Source organism: Cetorhinus maximus, chromosome 24, assembly GCF_964194155.1.
Source record: "Cetorhinus maximus chromosome 24, sCetMax3.hap1.1, whole genome shotgun sequence".
Lineage (NCBI taxonomy): Eukaryota > Metazoa > Chordata > Chondrichthyes > Lamniformes > Cetorhinidae > Cetorhinus > Cetorhinus maximus.
In genome coordinates, this window is record NC_135902.1 from 3,254,806 (window position 1) to 3,263,803 (window position 8,998).

Here is an 8,998-nt window from a genome sequence, read left to right on the forward strand (position 1 = left end):
AATTTAGGAAGCAATCTGCATGAAATTTTGAGTCCTAATGTCAAGATGTAATCTTAATGAGGCAATACAGTTTTAGAAAAGGAACTGTGGCTGAGAAGCAGCTCTAATTAGGTACTATAGAGGTTCATGAGCCAAGCATGAATGAAAGATCAAAAAGGAATTGTAGCAGGCATGTTCCTTAGTCTGGAGATGTATCATTCATTGGGGTAGGTCACTTTCAATTGGCTCAATCCTTTTGTTTCACTTTCATTTTAAAAAAGTGGTTTTATTTTCACAATTTATTGCTACGGGCAATAGGCTCACATTGCACATGGTAACACCAAACCTTCGGTTGACATATTTGTCATTGTTGCCAATTTAAATTAATAGCAACCTTTCGTATCAAATAGTTGAAATCTCAAACATGATGATAAACTTAAAAATAAATCACAAACTTAAAAAAATGACTAAATCTTGACGACTTCCTGATAAGTTTAATTATTATGGACTTCAAAATTAATCAGTTTGTGATATTTCTACTGTTGTTGGAACTGTCTAGATGTCGATCCCGGATTGAATCTAAACTAAATTCTATATTTTAACAAAATGTAACCCTTGTGAGTACATAAAAAGGGATTACCAATGATATAAAGACCAACATCTTACAAAATTCAAAACAAGGACTTGTCTACTTGGATCAACTAAGAGTCAATTAAATTTCCTTTTTAAAGAGAAAAAACCTAATAAGAAAAGTAATCCTCAGTCTACAAAAGTGTAGCGAATTATGTTGGACTCAGCTTTTGAGTACTTCGCAAGATACCCCTCCCCCTTTCAACAAAGAACATTGAACAATGGCTGACTCAAGGCGAGAAATACATCATTTGATCTTGTCCAGGAAGGTGGGTCTAGGGTGTGGTACATCTGGCGTAAAATAAAATATTTCCATTGAAGAGACCAAGAGATTGACAGGAAATGTTAAACAAGGGATTCGATGAAGCATTCAATGAAAAATGTCTGACTCATTTGTCACATTTATAGCTCAGCCACTACACTGAATCATCCTTAAATGAATATACAGCAACTTTGCACTCTTTAACCAAATATCACAAAATTTGAATTTTTCACTTAACCCTGAATGAGCCACTATTAATAACATATTCTATGTCTATCTATGATTTTCCATCAAACATCCCAACTTTGGACAAGCTCACAAGGCCAGGTTAAAGCACACTTCGTCACTATGAAGAACATCACTGACCATAATCACAGCTCCCAGCAATTAGTTACAAATTGACTTCACAGTAGCTCAAGTATTAAGTCCTCTCTGCAAAGGACTGGATTCACTAACTTTTCAGTAATTAGGAATGCATTGCTTTAAGAAGCTTTAACTTGTTTGTATTTTTAAACATAGTGAGATCACCACTCAGGGTTTTTCTCACAGCCTAATTAGCTGGGTACAGAACGGATTTAGATTTGGTTTTGTACTTCAGCAGTGTGGAAAAATAAGTTATAGTAATAATAGTTTGCATGAAATGTCATCAACTTGAAACGTTAACTCTATTTCTCGCTCCACATATGCTATCTGATTTACTGAGTATTTCTAGCGTCTTCTTTAGTTGCAGGCTGACATTGTTGATTGTGAGTCTATACAAAGACATCCCAGAGAACCTTGGATATTTTCATATTGGATGGAGAAAGGAAGAAATGTTTTTATACTGCCGGGCTTCCTTACCTCCAACTTATATGTCAGAAAAATTCTGTGACAAATATGAAACACTTCAACTGGGTATTTCCACTCAGCTGGATTCAATGTTCTTTCATTAGCACTGTTTTAGGTCATCTTGTGGTGCAGTGGGTAGTGTTCCTGCCTCTGAGCTAGAAGCTCTGGGTTTGAGTCCCAACCCAGGACTTGATGGTCCAAAGAAGGTGTGTTTATACCGCTGACAAACCAGTTGAGTGTCAACTTGTAAATCTTTCCACCACACACCAGTAGCAGGTGGTAAGAGCAGGAGAGATTCCTGGTCAATCATGTGATGGAAAGAAATTGCAACCTCCACAATCACTATCCATAACCCGAGGCTACTACATGCCTGTAAAAGTGTTTGTTGCCACAGAACACAGACTCCTTGGGCAAGGCAGTGTGGATCAGATTGATGCCAATAGGACGGGGTTCACTGCCCATTTCAGCTGAGGTAGATTCTTGACCTGCCTCTTTGCCCTACCCGTGGTGGGGATCACTGTGAGTCAGACACTGCAAGTCCGATATAAGAAATCTACAAGCAAAGGATCAGGCCAACACAAAGAGGTTTCAAAATACAAAGGGGCTACGTAGCTGCTGATACAGATGCTCATGATCATCAATTACAACAAGAAGTTGAATTTATTTGCTACATTTAATATAAGAAATGCTCCAAGGGGCTTCAGAGAGTGCTGGAGAGAGTGAAAAGGAACAAATATGGAAACAGGCAATGGGCCATGGAAGGAGAGGTTAGAAAGAGTGCCCTAAAGCTTGGTCAAAAAGATAGGTTTGGAAAGGTGAAGAGAGGAAAGGTGCAATGGATTAGGGAAGGCATTCCAGGGAGAAGTACTTGCCATCGATATTGGAGGGCAGGGAGAGGTGATGTTCAAAAAGTAAGAGATGGAAGACTAAAGGCTGCAGAGGAGAATCTAAGGCACAGATTGAAGAGTTAGGTTTGGATGCGGCCATGAAGTGATTTGAAGAAGAGGACAAGGATCTTCAACTCAATGGGCTGAATTTTCAGCTCGATGGGCAGGTGCGATTGGCAGGCCCCAGGAGCGACTGATAAACAGGCCCCCGGCCGCGATCGGCCCATGACCGCGATTTCACACTGGCTGGCCAATTAGGGCCCGCCCAATATGAAACGTGGCTTCCCAATGGTCGGGCAGGGCTGGGCGGGGGGCCTGTCGGCTGTGGGTCCAATGACAATCCGGCGGCCAGTTTAAAAATGGCACAGGAAGCCCCTTGAAGGCTGCCAGTGAAGAAGCAGACAGTCTGAGTTGCAGAGACGGTACACATGGCCTTGGCGGCGGCTGGAGACGCCAGGCAGGAGGGCACATCGGGTGGGCACGCCAAACCTGGAGTCCCCATTGATCATTGAAAGACAATAGCGCGGTGATGCAGATCCCCATTGACTCACCAGGGTGCCTGGCATGCACAGTAACAGAGTAATGACTTAAACTAATGACATGTCCTTGATCTCCTTTAGATTCCCAGCACACACTCATTCTCAGGACCCTGAAGAGCCACTCCTGGCTCCAGAGGACCGCCTGGCTTCAGCTGCACCTGCACCAGACCCGCTCTCTGAACCAGGCACCAGTGCAGATACCAGCATCTTGGTGGGTATTAGATCATCGGCTACATTGTCGGTGCACATTGGTGAGGGCAGTTCACGCTTGCTTGAGGTGCAGGCAGTCGGAGGACTGCTAGAGACCTGGGCAATGCTGGGTTGAAGGCAGATGATGAGCCTCTGGTGTCATTCATTAGGCAGCAGATGCTGGACACCCAAGGGATGTGCGGGAGGATCTGATGGAGATCCATGAGGGTATGTGTGCCATGGTCTTTGGTCTGGAGGAGTCCATGTGAAGCATAAGCACTGCATTGACCCTCATGGCCGAGCGCACTGCCTCCTCCATTGAGAGAGTGGCGACTCTCATGGAGAGGCAGCTCCAGGGACAGAATCAGGGGTTCCTGGGGTTGCGCTCGGATCCGCAAACCCTCAATAGGCACTGACCTCAGGTGTGCAGTGCCAGTGTGGGAGATGGATAAGGCACCCAGTATCCCAGCTAGGCGCCTGTCCATCAATGGCGAGTAGGGAGGTCCAGAGTGACCTCACACTGGCACACAAGCTGCTCATCGTCTCCGCGGGCTCCTCTCATGGGCACTCTGGATGATGGCAGCAGCTCCTCAGCCCCTTTGCCAGTGACCGTGGCATCTGATGAGGCTGCGATAACTGGGGATATGCCAGCTATGGCACTGGCCGCTCCCCACCAAGGTGGGGTCAGCACAGGCTCCACGAGTCAGAGGACGATCACCAAGGTCATCAAGGCCAACAGGACAGCAGAGTGAGCAGGCTGTCTCCAATGCCGGTGCCAGTGAGGGGAGGGAGCACCTAGACATAGCACCTGTAAATGTAAGTTTAATGCACCATGAGCATGAGGGACTGTTCACAGATGATCTTCTATTCAGTTATGTTTGGTTTATATGTTCTCTGATGTGGACATCAACACCAGTAATGGTCATGTCAATGTGATTTGAATGTGACAATAACATTACATTTGCTTTTGTTGTGATGGCCTGAGTATGCTTCACCTTTTATTTTTGGTGCAGGGTACACCAGTGTGTAACGCTGGACGTGAGTGTCTCTAAACTTTATTGCACAGGCACTGAGTGAACTTTGGGTTGAAATGAAAGGGTCATTTTGAACATCTGGGATGGAGGCGGCAGCCCTGGCATGAGGTGGAAGCAGATCTTTGGCAGCCTTGCTGAAGGAGCATTGGATCAAAGCGTTCCTGGTCTCTCTGCCTCCCTGAAGGATACAGACGTCTGCCTCCATACCCTCAGCGTTCTCCTCACCATGCTCCTCTTCTGATTACCACTGAACTCCTTCTCTGTGGCCTGTGGAGCTGCATCAAGATCCTCTTCCTCCAGTGGGTCCTCTCCTTGCCAGTGCCAGATTGTGGAGAGCGCAGCATGTAACCACTACCAGTGACACCCACTCTGGGGGGTATTGTAGTCTCCCCCTGAACAGCCCAGGCATTGGAAGCGTATCTTCAGAAGACCTGTGGTCCTCTCTATCACTGTCCTTGTGGAGGTATGGCTCCTATTATAATGCTGCTCTGCCTCTGTTCTTGGATGGTGGAGAGGCGTCATAAGCCACCTTTTCACGGATAGTCCTTGTCATCCAGTCGGGCTGGAGCACTGAATAGCCTTGGCACCTGGGAATGTCTGAGGATGGGAGCTGCTAGGGAACCTTGCACAGACTTGCAGAATCTGTGTCTTGTGGTGTTCATTTGGATGTTCATGGAGTGGAAGCCCTTCCTGTTGACGAAGGCACCCGGCTGACCCGCTGGTGCCTTAATGGCCACATGTGTACAGTCTATAGCACCTGGACACAGGGGAATCCAGCAATCACTACAAAGCCTCTGGCTCCTTCAGCCTGGCTGGCCTCATCCGTACGGTAAAGAATAAAGGTCAGTACCCGCCTGAACAGAGCTTCTGTCACCAGCTTGACGCAACTGTGGACAGCTGATTGGGAGACTCCACAAAGATCCCCCACTGACCCCTGGAAAGAGCCGGAGGCTTAGAAGTTGAGGGCCACTGTGACCTTCAGAGCCACTGGCATGGGGTGTCCACCCACATAGCCGGAGATGATCTCAGGCCCAATCATCTGACAAATGGAGGTCACTGTCTCCCTTGAGAGATGGACCCTCCTTCAGCATTACACCTCAGACATATTGAGGTAGCTGTGTCACCGCCTATAAACCCTGGCAGCAGGAGACTGGCATCTTCTGCAGCCCCTTCCACCTTGGACTACCTGCAGGTCCTGCGCCCTTATGCGTGCGTCTCTCCTCCCACAGGTCCCTCTCCCGGAAGCTGCACTGGGACACCCGGCCTCCTCTCCCTTCTGCCCCTCTCTTCCTCCTCAGAGGAGGTGCCACCAGCGTAGACCACAATCCCCGTTACCAGGGTAACAGAAGGCTGTCTGCTGCCTGGAAGGATCCACACGGTCAAAATCCTCCGGGGGCCTTGGAGATACCAGTGAGCCCTGAAATGAAAATGCTAAGAATGAAGCTCAGAACTGAGATGAAGCTGTCAAGTTCCAGTAAGTAGCCAGCAGCAAACTATCTCCTAAACTGTTCACTACTCACACTGGCAATGCTGCTGACCCTTTTTATCCTGCCCTTGGATAAGGTATCGCAAAATGTCGGCTGCCCACCTGCCCGTTTTGCCCGTGCCATTTCGCGTTCATCGCACAGACAACATGAAATCTAGGTCATTTGCCTTTTTAATGGCCTTAAGTGGCCTTTTAATCGATGGTGGGCGCGGCTCTGACACTCATGCGTGCCCGCCAATCGAAATATCGCGCGAGTGCGGAATGACATCGGGATGCTTGCCTGACATCATCGCGCACGGTTTCACGCCCGATCGGGTCGGGCGCGCGCCCGCCCGATCAGCATAAACTTCTGCCCGATGTGTTGGAGGACTGAGAACCAATATAGATCAGTGAGACCAGTGTGAACATGAGAATGAAGGCAGGGTGTATGGGCCAGTGAGAGCGAGAGAAAGACAGAGGGAGAGAGAGGGAGAGAGAGAGAGCAGCGCTTAGTGAAAAACAGGATCAGGGTAACTATGTTTTGGACCAGTTTGAGTTTATGAAGGATGGAGGATGGAAGGCCAGTGAGAAGGACATTAACTAAATCATGTCGAGAGGTGATAAAAGCATGGATAATTACATCATCAAGATTTCTAGAAATTCACAGCTGCTCTGCTGGTCTTGACCATGAACAGAGGGTTGAACACTCTACTTCATGAGCTCTACACTGAAGTGAGGATTTTCTAGTGTTCAATGCACCTCACACAAATAGTTGCACCCATGTTGCGTGTTTAACACTTGGTGTGCTGCAGAGAAGTTTATTCATTCAGTAAAGCTCCTTCATGATTTGACAAAGAAAACACATCGGAGATTAACCTCGAAATGGCTATACCTTAATTGTTATAATCGTCAAGTCTTCAGCATTTGGCATGTTGAACAGCAGCCTACAAAGCGATTATTTTGGTCTATTGAAGAGCCTGGTGTTTAAATATGTGAAAAATTTGCTTTAATTTATTTTGTCAATTTAATGTAAATGACAGGAATCTTCTGCTCTCCCCCCATGAGGGGAGTTTGATGGTCCGGGGCATTTAATTGGGCAGGAGGGTGGCCCACTAATGGCCTTCCCCTCCCACTGCCTATTGAGGCTTTTAAGCCATTTCATTAAGGGCTTCAATCCCACCACCACTGGTATTAACTCAGCAATAGGTGGAGAGCTCATCACACAGGGAGTATATCAAGGAAGCCCGTATGGGGTTGCTTGCAGGCTCCCAGGGGTGGTTCCCTTGTTCAAAGGCGCTCAGTGCCTGATCGAAGCAGCCAGCACTGGCGGAAGGGGGGAGGTGTGGGGGGGGGGGGGGGGGGGGCACCTGCTAAGAGCAACATCTGTCCATGCTGCTAAACCCCCTCCCCTCTTCCCCTATGAACAGCACCCTGCAATCCCCCTCTCACCTTCAGTTACCTCTGGCCTGCGTCCCTGGCAATCCTAGGCCTCGGCTGGGTGCAGTACCTGCAGCAGCCACTGCCTCGACAGTGGTACTATCACTCAGTAGAGCTGCCAGGCTCTGACTGGCTGGCAGCTCTCAGTGGGCAGGACATCCATGTCCCCTTCCCCGACACTGCCCCCCCCGCCCCAAACCCCGAATGAGCATTTCACCTGGTGCCATTTTCCTGCCTTCTCTTCATAACCCTGCAGATTGTTTCTTTTGGAATAATCATGTAATCCTCTCTTGAAAGCCTCGATAGATCCTGCCTCCACCAAACTCTCGGGCAGTGCATTCCAGACCCTAACCACTCGCTGCTTGAAGAAGTTTTTCCTCATATCGCTTTTGCTTCTTTTGCCAATTACTTTAAATCTGTGTCCTCTCATTCTCAAACCTTTCACGAGTGGGAACAGTTTCTCCCTATCTACTCTGTCTCGTCATTCCTGACTTCAGAATTTTCTGGATTATTGAATGATGTTAAAATGTCTAACCATAAGTGCGTGAACCAGAAAACACTGTAGATATAAATACTTACCTGAAGCATTAAACAATGAAAGACCATTGATGAAGCTGTAGGAAAAATTGTTTTACTTATCCAAACACTGTACTTCCCATGATTTCCATCGTTTCGATCTTGAAAATATTGAAATCATTGAGTCTGGAGCTAACAGAAGCATGGATCAGGGTTCCAGCAGCAAGGGGGTGGAGGCAGGATTGGAGGCTGGCAGTGTTACACGGGGTGATGTAGGAGGGGATAGCTCAGGGTCAAATAGGATGAAAGCCTCAGGTTCAGCCCCAAACAGTAGCCAGGGATGGGGATGGAATCGATGGGCAGTGAATGGAGTTTGTGGCAGGGCCTAAGACAGTAACTTTGTTCTCCCCAATATTTAATTGGAGGAAATCTCTGCTCATCCTGTAGTGGATATCCAATGAGCAGTGGGACAGGCTGACAGTGGGATTGACAGAGATGCTGGTAAGACAGAGCTAAGCTATTAGCCTCTAAGTTACTGCTGCACATACCAAGTGAAACCACTTCATGACATGGGACACCTTAGCACAGGCAGAGCTAAACAGGATTCCATATTTAGCCCCTGAGCATCACAAGGGAGCTACAGATCATGAGCAATGCCATGGGAGATCAGTCAGTGCTAATCAGACTCGCATTTATATAAAACCTGATCAGGAGCAGAAGTCCCAAGGTACCCCAGAATGAAAAAAAAAACAATAAAAACTAGGAAATAAGAATATTGGACCGAACGGGTCATGTATACCTTAAAATGGAACACCAGTAAAAAAACTGGGAAATGAGGGTACTGGTCCGAACTGCTTTCTTCCTGGGTACAAAGAATTCGATGTGGTGGGAGATTTTCATGCTGATATACAGGCAATAGATATCGCATAGGAGCTGCACTGAAACATGGGTCAGGGTAACTAACACGAGGCAATGGAACCAGCCCCCGCCCCAGTCACTGTGCTGGGAAAAGGGAGTTCCCATTGACGGAGTCACACTCCATTCACCAGCAGGAAATCCCTTGGAGTCCCCCAGCTCTTGTTTCCCTTTGTATCTATAAACAATGCACAGGGAGAGAGAGAGAGGGAGAGGGAGGAAAGCGAACCGCATTCAGGAGTGAGTCAGTGAATTCACCGCCGCTGAATGTGTCCCTTTTAACCAGGGCGACAGGAACTGACTGAGGTGCTCATGGT